Source organism: Dufourea novaeangliae, unplaced genomic scaffold, assembly GCF_001272555.1.
Source record: "Dufourea novaeangliae isolate 0120121106 unplaced genomic scaffold, ASM127255v1 scaffold47, whole genome shotgun sequence".
Lineage (NCBI taxonomy): Eukaryota > Metazoa > Arthropoda > Insecta > Hymenoptera > Halictidae > Dufourea > Dufourea novaeangliae.
The window spans coordinates 256,075-268,241 of NW_015373920.1; positions in this window are offsets into that span (position 1 = coordinate 256,075).

Below are 12,167 nucleotides of genomic sequence, written 5' to 3' on the forward strand. Positions count from 1 at the left end.
AAAAATAGTCCCCAAGTCGCGACGTAGGCGAAGTTACGCAAATGGAGCCGTGGCCCGGGAACTTCGCGTTTTGAAACAAAAATTACGACGAGCGACTTCCTACCGACTAATGCAGTTCGCTTGTACCCGGTGGCCGTTCGAGTGCCTGGCTCGATTCCAATGTCCCGCGACATGTCGTCGATCGTTTGTTCGCGTAGAAAAGCGATAAAGAGCGTCAAGTCGAGACACGGCGATTGAGCATACGGAATGATCTCTAAGCGGGGGATAGATCGTCCGATCAAGCATGTGTCGATGGAAAAATGCGGAAAATATTTTGTCGCGGCTGAACGCGTGCCTGAAATACAGTCGATGTCAGACAAAGCCTGGCCACGAATGTTATTCCTCTGGGAACCCTCGGAAATATAACGGACTTCTCCCCTTGTTTCATCCCCTAACCGCGTTATGGGTCTGACACGTTCGAGTGGCGTTTTCGTGGGGACGAAACCTTTTCGAGATGACAGATCCGGAAGATATCGTTTGTTTGGAGATTGTTATTCGGGCCAATGGAGCTCTTTATACGGGAAACTCGATATACATATAGCGTCACATACATTTATGTCCTGTCTCAGGTGTATACTTATCCATTGTAATCGAAAAGAAGTCTCCATCCATAGACGAAATTACTGAATAAATGGATAGAAAGTATCTGATATCTTGACTGCGGATGTTTATGCAAAAATATACATTTTTAAAGACTAGTTCATGAAAATTGTAATGGATTGTCGTTATTAAAGGTTTTCTAAAGTTGTAAGTAAAGTACCAACCTTGTTAAGTTTTATTATAGGTCTTACAGAACTGAGTTTCAGATAATCGTGCATGCTATTAATGCATAAAATCTGCAATCTACTGATAACGAATGTACGGAATGAATTCGTAGTGAGTCAAGAAATATTAGCTCCCGTTTACAGTAAATTACACCAGCTTCTATAAATGAGCAAAAAAAAATCACTTAAAGAGACCTGCAACCCAAAGACACCCCCGGGAAACGAGTGTCCAATCCCTCCTCCCCCGAGGCTCCTATCGGGCAATTAATCACGCTAGGGTAGTATCGATTGCCAAATAAACCCCGAGATCACAGCAGTCATCCTCAGAAGTAATCCATCAAATTCAGAAAAATGATCGTTAGCCGACCGTTCCAGGGTGTCGAGCGAGGAAAACAACGTTTCGGGCCACGTACCACTCCGTAATCAACCCTTTTCCATCGCGCTTCAGGGGATCACTCGAACGGGGAAGGGGGGGGGGGGAGAGAAAAAAAAGCAGAAGGGAGGAACTATTAACGGCTGGAGGGATCCAAGCTTACAAATTGACAAAGTTATTAACGTCCGCCGGTCGCGTTCGACTCGTTAATTAAATCGAGCCTCTCTCTCAATCGTTCTTTTTCTATCCTCGGGCGCTCTCACAGGAACATCCGATCGCAATACCGGCTATTGTCGATTCAAACGACAAAGGAAGAGTATAAAGAAACCCGGGCGAAGAGCATGCAACGATTGTAACGCGACCTGTAGAGCGACGTCACGACTCCGAACAACGAGGGGATGGTGCTTTCAAGGGCGTCGAGAGAAAGGGCGACGAGAGATGATTCTTTGTTTCATGGGAACGGAAGAGGGAAGGGGATGTGCTTTCGAACATGCTACTCCAGTTCTCGAGATATATTCAGCGGTTAGGGGACGAGAATAAAAGAAACACGTCAGGATACTCGAATTTCCAGGGAAGGGGGGGGGGAGGGATGATTCCAAGAATAGAAGTGGCAATTAAATAAAATACAAGATTCATTCCAAGATCCTGGATGAATTTTTCTCAGGCGAGTGATCAGTTTATCGAAGAACGGAACAAGGGGCAGAGAGGATAGCATTCTCAGCGGATATCAATCGTATTATTACCGAGATTAAAACTTCCTCGACTGATTTCCAGGATTATCACGGGCTAACTTCGTTCCGAGGCACGGGGATTATACCCCCGCCCTTCCCGTTCGATACGATAATTGAACGTGGCACTTGTTATTATCAATTTCAGGTTGAACGGAGTGATAAACGCCGGCTGGCAAGCGAGCAGAGGCGGAGTTCCAGGTTGCCGCGAAACGGCCCGAGAGAGAAGGAACGTAACAAGATTTATCGGCGGGGACTACGGGCGCGAGGAGAAAGAGGATGAACAACGAGGACGAACAGAAGCAACGAAACGCAAGGGGGAAAGGAGGCGGTGGGCTGACGGGATGCCTGGTACAGATTGTTCTTCGACTTCCTGCCGTCCGGACATTGCAACGATGTCGTCCGTGAGGTGCAATGACTAGACTTTATTCGCATTTATTCGCGTGGAAAGGTGGCGCGCGGGACATTGTCATTACGAATACCAGCAGACTTTCCTTGGATCGAGCCACCGAAAACCGTGGCAGCGTTCTGCTTTGACGGTCGATCATTTCGAAGGAACAATTTTTAAGCTTAAGATCGTTCACCTTCCGTTAACACTCAGTACATTTGCATAGGCTTGATAGGTTCGAAAGTAATCGTATCCCCGTCGATTAACCGTAATTCTTTCAAACACGCTTATACGGGACTAGCGATTTCCAGGTAACACAGGTGTCGAGGCGTTTATAATCGATCGTGAAGCCGGCTAATACGACGTCGCGTCGCGCGATCCATCGGCGGAATGTTTGCCTTCCAGGCTGGAAAACCCGGCCGCCGGTACCACGGTGAACGAACGGGGAGGAAATCGATTCTTCCGCGTCGCGAGTTTCGCCACGAGAAGCCCAACCCCAAAGAAGAACGGATCCGTGTTCTATCTGCGGGATCAAAGGCCAATATTTTCGGCTCGGTTCTCTTTTCTCCTCCCGGTTCCACAGGCTCTTTTTCCCTGGTTTCACCTTCTCCCCTCGAGTGTTAAGTGCCTAAGCGGTACCCAGGGTTTGCTGAGAAAATAAACGAGGTCGATGGAGGGGGGAAGCCAAGGCCCCCGAGTACTCGTTGACGAATTCCCGGTTGAAATTAGAAACGGGTTCTCTGTATGCCGGGCAAACTGCGGGGAATCACGTGAAATCAAATTACTCGCGGCGATGAGGGAGAATGTATCGCGGCCGTTCCATCAGCGAGAACAACGGAACAACCCGTGTTTGCGTTTTCGGTTAATTATAAATACACCGGCGATAATTGCTGTTTGACGAGCCCGCCCCTACCCTCCTGGCCAGCGTTCTTCCGTCCTACCACAATAAATCAGGCATCATGGCTGACAGAAGAAATCTGTAATAATTCCACGATCGAAAGCGCACAGAAGTGCAGTGAGTCGCGAAATAAGCTCAAGCCCTATTTGCTGATATCGGCTCAATGCGTTCTACATTTAACACGTGTTTGACTGCCATATAGTGGATAAGGTTGTTTGTAGTCAGATACGTTTTTGAAGAATAAAAGAGCTACCACGAAACATTCCTAGATAAAAACGTCTCCTCTGAGCAACAGAAATTTCCGGAGCAACACGTAGCGGTACGAGGAACAGCCACGTTGACGCCACCCGAACAACGGGACAGAAATAGTTCAGGCGGCGGAGCCTCGCGGGGACGGAAGACTGTCGGCTGACAAATCGCGAGCCCGGAAACCACCGGCGCGGAATCACTTTTAGCGGTTCCCGCCGATTCTACGGGGCCGAAGACGAGGAGAAAGGAGGGTAGTGTATGTAAAACGAGCGGGCTGGGTCAGCAGAAAGGGTTACGGTGGCGAGAGAGCGACTAGCGTAGGTGAACACGCGGACGAGTTTCGAGCGGGAGCGTGTATGCGCGCGCGGGGCCAAAGGCACCCTCAGGGGGTGTTTCGCAGCAGAGTTATGCAGATCTGACCCCCCTAACTGCTGTTTCACACGCGATATCATGCATTTGAATGTACAACCGCTTCTAGCTAACTCCGTTCGACCTCGTCGGGCACGTAACCCTACCTTTCGGACGGGGGAGATGAAAGGAAGGGGTGGAAGGGTTGGAAGTAAGGAAAAAGGAAAGAAGAGAAACAGTGAATCCTTGCGGTTAGGAGGCAACGGTATATTTAATTTTCGAGGTAATTGCGGCCCACGCTCATGAATTATTCCCCGAGAGGGTGTCGGGAGTAGGGGTGAATCGCGAAAACGTGAGTGTACTTCGTGAAGTACCTTTTTCGAGGTTGATCCTTTGAACCAAAGTCATTCTTTTCTTCGGATATCTGAATTTTCTTTCCTCGCACAAAGTAACCCTGAGTGTTACTAACACGTATGATAATGTTATAACACTGTACATACAGTAGTGGACAAAAATGTTACCACTTTCTCGATCTGTTGTATTTTTATTATTTCTTAACATTAACTTGAAACTTTATAATAATTTTAATAACGTATGTGTTTAATACGTATTCCGATAGAGAATTGAAAGCTGTATAAAACTGAATATATTATGGTTTTAAGTTGACGTTAAGAAACAATAAAAATGTAAAGAATCAGAGATGTGGTAACTTCTTTTCTCCGCTACTGTGTCTAGAATACATACACAGAACTGTGTGCGTTCAGACAACAGAACGAGAATTTTCGCGCAAAGCAAAGGGAAAGAATTACGGCGTGCTGCAATTTTTCCGCTCGTAAAGTGAAAGAGCCGAGTCGGTAGACTGATTTCGCATCAGAGTTCGTTTAAACGAGGCATAGCGGGACGCGGTTAGGAGAACGCCGACGCGGTGGCGATGCCAGCCGACTTTCCTGGCCAGATTGGAGCATGTTTGCATGGTATTTAGCCGATAAGGGCCGAAGGTATCGAGCGGGTACGGATTACACGCTTTTAACTGATCCACGATGGGGCGTTACTCCCCCAACCTCCGGGGCTCTACGTTCTCCCCTTCTTTTTTTTTTTTCCTTCCCGTGCGATGGCCCCAACCCCCTTTAAACCCTACGCTACACCTGTCATCGTCCACTCGCTCGTTTCCCTTCCTTCCGTTTCCTGGCCTGGTGTTACGAAAAGGCGTGCGTTCGGCCCTTTAATTAAAATTTTTTTTCTTCCTACAGACCTCCTCCGTACACGCCGCGATGACTAGGTAGATTCACGTCGTAACTAGTAGTCGTTGAGGCTCGCGGGAGGATTGATCGTGTCCATTGCAACTTCTCCGAGGGGTGTGTTTCACTGACCAGGAATTTGTTAAATCGCCTACCGCAGGAAGGAATGTTATTCTTGTTATGTAACAGGTTGATCGATTACAGGTTGGGGGATTTAACCTTAACCTTTCGTTAAGCCTTTAACGACCGCACTCTTGAATCGTTACTTCAAAATTATAAGGCTGATATACATGTTAGATTTCGCTATTTTTATATCGAAAGTATCGATGCTAAACCAAACAATTTTTATATTTTTTAACAATTTTACGTCCTCATAATGTTAATACAAAGAAATCCTATAACCCGATACTTTAAAATCCATCTGTAAAATTCATTAACCCTCTCCACAGAAAATAGGACCGTACACCTCCAAACTAAACCCAGTTATCCGTTCTTCTTGTATAACGCCCTCTGTATCGTGTTTACCTTATTCCCCCTAATCTTGTTTACCCCGTTCCCGACCAACTCGTGTCCCAGTGTAAGCCAGCCCCAAGTACTTCGGCGTTAATTCGATCGATTCAAGGTATCGATAACGAACCGCGTTAATCCCCCCCCCCCTCCCTTGCGAAACCCTCGAATCGACACCACCTACACATCGAGCAGGAAAGCAGGGGGAGTGGAGGTGTGTGGACAACGCCTCTAACGATTTCAGGGGGTTTCACCGCTCCTGTGGAATCGATTCGCGGGGTGAACGATATTATCAGCGAAACCCCGGAAAGTTTCAGCGATCTTTCGTCGTTGCTCGGGCAGCTGCGCGCTGTTCCGATAGCGATGGCATACGTAACGCGAAGTCGCTCGATACTCCGAGCCGTTCGAACGCATTCCGGATGCATAAAACGGACGTTAGTTTCGCATGCTGCAGCCCTGTCGAGTGTATTTTGCATACACACACACCACACAGGTGTAACACATTCAGGTAGAACCTGCCACTCTGTAATAAAACGATACGTGGTTTCCCTGGGTGAAAGACTCGCGACTAAAGAGGGCTTTTTCCGTACGCGTGTGTGCAGAAATGAACGCGACCAAACCTCTGTACACGCTACCGAAAACCGTGACACTATTGTCCTTGGTAAACTGAAACTCTCGAGAGTTTTCGAAACATTTGTACGTGGTAACCGAGCGAGGAGAGGATCGTGGTTTGTTAATTTACCGGATAATATTTACAGGGTGTCTGCGATTCGATGGTGCAACCAACGAACTGGTACAGTAACATTCTTTCTATTGGTATCTCTTGAAATGTATTTTTTATTTTGGATACGAGGAGACCAGTAGGGCCATAAAAACCATCGATCCATCGCGTGGCTTCAGAACCTCTGATATTCCAGCACGATTCTCTGTAAGCAACGAACTTTCTGCCCCGATTAATTTACCGTACTCCCACAGCTATTTCCGTCCCCGAAAGAAGCTCGTGAAAAAAGCCAGCAAACGCGAATACACGGTCCGTTTAAGCGTCATGCATTATGCACCTGGTCCCGCCTCATAAATCGGCTAATTAAGAAAACTTATGCACCCCCGCGGCTCGAGAACATCGACCACCGCCGCCGTTAAAAATACTCCACCCCCCATAAAAAAAAAAAGAGTCTCTCGGTTTCTTAGCCGCCCAGACATCCCCTCTATCCACAGCAGCAAAGGTAACACGCGCCGCCGTCTGGAAGGCACATACGCGTGTGCAAACGTGAACCCGTGAGCACAGAGAGCCACACCCCCCTTGTTCGAGGGTACGTCCAAGAGAAAGAAGAGCGTAGGACGGGGGGTTGGCCGACGCGTCGTCGCTGCCCGCTATCCTCGCGAGTAGGGTGTGTTTTACGTGGGCCGGTTGTTTAACGAGCGACCAAGGGGGCGCGTTTCCACGTTACCACCTTCGTGTCACCACCCCACGGAGGCTTGAAGACAGCAGGCCTGTTGAAAGAACCACGCGTGTGTGTGTGAACACGCGTAGAGGAGGGTGAACGAGGGCACATCGTGTTCGGGGGTGGTAAGCCCATCGTTCGCGACAAAGAGTCAATATTAATTAAGGTAATGGCAACCGGACGGGTCACCCTCTCTCTCCATCGCGTTGAGTAGAGAGTTTCCAGAATGACGACTAATTATTCCACCCGTTAGTTCCCTTCCTTCGACACCCTTTCACTAGCTTCACCTGAACGACTCGACGCCCACCCTTTTCGATCCTACTAGGTCGTTATACAGTTTGGGTTCCTATGACGCGTTCACGAGGTACACCATCCGTAGAGTACGATTGTTTCACGTTGATATACTACGGTGGAACCGCGACACGTGGACCGGCGATGTTAATTATGCGCAAGGACGGGATTGGGTCATTGCCATGACCACCTAGGGCGACCCCCAAGATGATCAATCGCCCGTTTCGGATGCCTGTGTGCCGCGGATAGATTCCCCTCTGCCTAACGAAAATTGAATCGTCCCGGTGTATGTGTGTGTGTGGTTCTTTTACGTCCAATTTCGGGGATGGTGTGCGAGTGGTTGCTTGTTATACCCCGTGTTTGGCCTGTGAGTTTGATGGCGCCGGGTGATGGGAGGCGATTTGGGTTTGGGTGCGGTAAGAATTTCAGGAGACGATGTATGTTCATTTTCCCTGAACGTCTGGACTAGGTCTGGGATTATTCCGGCGTAAATTCCAGGCTATCCGAGTTTATTTCTTCCCGAATTCGGTCGCGATACCGAGCCGATTTCTTCCGTGGACTTGCTAGATTCTGAGTTGATTTCCTACCGAATTTGATGGGGACTACGAGTTGGTTTCCTCGCGAATACCAGTGGAACTTCAAATTGATCTCCTCCCGAATTTTGAAGGTGATGGCTTCGTCTCGAATTCGATGCAATCTGCATCGAGCGATCTTCATATTCTCAACAGTCTATCTTTTCGATTTTCCCACGACTACGGGAAACTTCTTCAACCACAGACAAGAACGTCTTTCATGCGTACAAGATTCTAACGGTAGATGTTTATGGTATCAGGACGTCCGAGTAGCCCGTAACAGAAAGAGTGACTGTTGACACGTTTATGGTCACGAAAGTTAAACGACAAAGCAGGCGGCTTGCCTCTCAACCCTAGCAGCGAGCGATTCACCCTGTGAACGCGAACGAGAAACGATGGAAGCAGCTGACCCGTAAGGAACGGAGCATCGATAAAATTCTTTCACATTACATTACGCCCGTACACACGTGCATCGGTTCAATATCATAACGCTAATGTATCGGCGCCGGTAACGTTAACACAGACCGTTGTGTGCGCGCATCGTTAACGCCCGCTGCCTTCGCCGACAATCCGCCTCGAAGAACGAATTTTCATGGTGGAAATATCGCGGGGTTGGGGGGAGAAGGAAAACCTCGGGTACGATAAAACAATGCCGTATCCACGGACCATGGATTATTAAGCTTCGAATATTCTACGATTCGCCGCGCTAATAATCTCCGGTGAAAATAAACTGGCGGAAGTTGAGACGCTTCGCGCGCGCGGTAATTGCCGACTCGGAGTCTGCGCTCGCTCTCTCCTCTGCCCGGGATCTTCATTATTTATTTATTCGCGGCATGAAACTTCTATGAGATATTCCGTCGCGAAATTTTCCACGAACGGTCCGTCCGGCGCGGGAAAATCCGTTATTCTGTCGTATTAATTATTAAGACAACGTCCTGACAGACTTGTTTTCGCAACCCCCGGTGAAATTATTCCTTTGGAACTATTCTGACATCGAGGTATTCTGAGGAGAATAAGAATGATACGTCGGACGGTTATTATCGATAAAGCTTGGGATTGGGTTGTATAATTATTCCAGAAGTACACTGCTTACACGGGAAAACCACGACAGTGATCGCGTGATCGGTTCGAAAGACAAATGGATACCATTCACGTTTCTTAAGTAGAGATACAAGAATGGCGGGGAATTTACGGAAAGAAGACGAACTTCTAAATCAACCTGTTCGACGGTACCTACCTAACGGCCGTGGAATGCCATCTTACTTCCTTGTTCCTATCCCCTCGATACGGCTTATCCGGTGAGGGGGAAGGGGGTGTCGGCGGAAAAACGATTCGATAGGTTAACATCCCCCGGGAACACGGGTTCCGGGCGTAAGGGATGGGCGGAAGAGAAAGGGAAAGAGGGCGTCGTCTCCTCGAATGGCTCGAGGAAAATTACATTTTGGTTCTGCTCAATCTGTCGCGGGAAATAATTCCGGTTCGATCAGACTTCGCGGGGAGCGAGTGAGAGAGAGTGAGAGAAAGTGAGTAAGAGGGAAGGGGGAATCGTTCGAGATCATTCGAACGGCATTACGTTATCGCGGCGACGAGCATACGTTCGAGGCCGATGGCTTTGCTAAATTCACCGGGAGTATGACGCCCGCGACGACTGGTCGATTAATCGGTTCACGAGCGAACGCCCACGGAATCGATTACTCGCGTCTCCCGCGCGTTCCCCGATATCGCGGCCGTTTGCCCCTCGCGCCTCTTTCTCGCCCGAAAGTCGAAACGAGCCCACGGAATCCCGTTTCTCCTCGAGCAGAAACGGTTTCAACGGAGAATTTTTATTATAACTCGAGAAAATTAAAAATACGATTCGGTGAAAACTGCCATTAATCGTGTAGCATAACGGGATATGAAAGAAATTTTCTTTCGTTCATCCTCGTTACTGTATAAACGATTATTAATCCCTGCTGTTTTCCTCGCTTGTTTTCTTCAGGTTTGTAACCTTTAGAGTAAAACTATTTCAAGTTTCATGAAATGATTTGCTCATAAGAAACGGAAAATACGACGATAGTAGACGTGAAGATGTAAATACGATGGGTACTAAAACCATAATTCATCTCGGAGATTGTATAGACCTGAGGAATTGTTCACAAAAAGTCATATAAAAAAGCAAGTCATCTTGAAAGATCGCGTTCGAAATAAAATGTTTAAAAAGTAGAAAATATTAGTGGGTCCAAACGGACTAAAGTACAGTTGACACACGAACGACTGAAATGAAACTTCGTGTGACGCTCACATGTGTAAAAGCATTCATCGTTAGCCATGCAAGCGTGGAAAAACCACATGGAACAAGACGGACCAAACGAAATTTCATCGAACCAAAGGACGGACCCTTGTGACCTCTCCACACGCCTCGTTACAAGCCCCCAAATAAATTCTACAGAGTCCTGTCGACTGGTTCTCCCTTGTTCTCCGGGTTGCATGCGAAAAATGCCAAAATCCCGTGTCCAGTTTGACCATCTGTTATTGCGGCCTGGAACCTGGTTTCCGTCGTTCGCGACAGCCCAGGGGGTCCGATCAACGGGTCGAGGGGTGGGAAGGAGGAGAAAAAAATAGAAAGCCGACCCCCCCCCCTGCTTGAATCGACGTTTAATCGGCCGGGATTGGCGTCGTTGGGAAATGTCTCGAATCGCGCCCGAAGAGGGACCCGAACGACCGACTGGCAGAAAGGGGGAAAAAGGTATTAGAGAGACGGACGTGAGGTGGGCAGCAGGATAGAGGGGGAGAGAAAGAGAAACAGTCGTCTACGTTGGATTCGCGGTAATGAAACAACGACGACCGACGGTCGGAAACGGACGGATTTGGCCGTAGTCCAGCTAAATGAATCACGAATGAGCCCCACGGTGTGTAAGCTGTAACTCACACCCGATCGTCCACCGCTCGCTCGCTCGCGCGTCCACGTACGTACACGCGCGAGGATACGAGAGGGATCCGATTAAAGGGTAGGTTCCGAGAATGGAAATATTTGTCGCGATAAATTTAATCCGCGTAAAAAGAAAAAGAATTCTTCTGGAACTCGCGGAACAATGGAAGAGACGATTCTGTCAGGTTGTGTCGTAAATAACTTTCAACGTGGACATTAAAGAATTATTTCATAGTGATATGAAATAATAGTACGAGCAACGATGATTGATATGAATTGGAAATTAAAAATGGAGGTCACTTACCTCACTGCTCGAAAGTGTGGGACCACATCGGATAATTAACACATCGACTGCCACGTCACACTAACACAGGTGGATACGTACATTGCAAAGAAGCTGGAGGTATTTAAATAACGTTAGAAAATTTTCGCGTACAAACAGTATCGCAGTACAATTAAAAACCAAACCCGTGACACTGACGGGAAACGACCCCTACCCCACACACATGTGTTGCTCGCTCCTCGGCGGAGTCCCTTAAGTAGCCAAAGCCTGTAATTACCGCTTGCGAGAAAACTCGCCACCTAGCGGCCGATACCAAAAACTCAGGTGACTGGGTGCAACGTCTCCACACACCGCCTGTCCTATCAAATCTCCTGTACCAACAACCCCTATTAACTGAATGTATATATTTTCAACGATTTATAATCTAAAAAATAAAATCAAGTGTGTCTGGTTAGGTACGACCTTTTTCACTGTGGCATCAAACGTGTTACAGGAATAGAATAATACACGTAGGGACAAATCGGTTGTAAATGCAATTATTATATATATAATAATATCACTTCAGATATATACATATATATTTGAAGTACATATTCTTGCATCAGAGTATGCTATTAGAGATTGAAACGTCGAGTCAGTCTTCTGTCGAGAACGAGACGGAAAACTCGGTATAGGAAAACGCGACGGTGGGTGGTTGGCTTCGATCGAAACCGAAAAGTAGACGGGGTCGGCTCTCATGCATTATGCATCAATCTTTTTTTCCTTCCGCGACACGACGCGATCAATTATACCACGGTGAATAGCCCGGGAGGTCCGATAATGGGGACAAACGAGTGTCCGTCCCGTTGATTCACGGCCGGGGGGGGGGGGGGGGGGGGGGGCCGTGTCCGGCGCGCGTTCGTTTCAAAATTCTTTTGCGTACCGGGCTCGAACTCGCCTCTCGATGGCCGTATTACACCAATGGAGCCATTAACTTTGCACGGGAGCGAAATCGTTGTCGGGAGAGCCGAAGCGAGCCGATAATTCAACCCCGGCCTCCGGGTACCGTCCTCCTTTCATCCGCCTCTTTATTGTGCCATAACTCCGCCTCCTGTCCCCCTTATAGGAGCACGATCTCTCTCTTTCTCTCTATCCCCCTC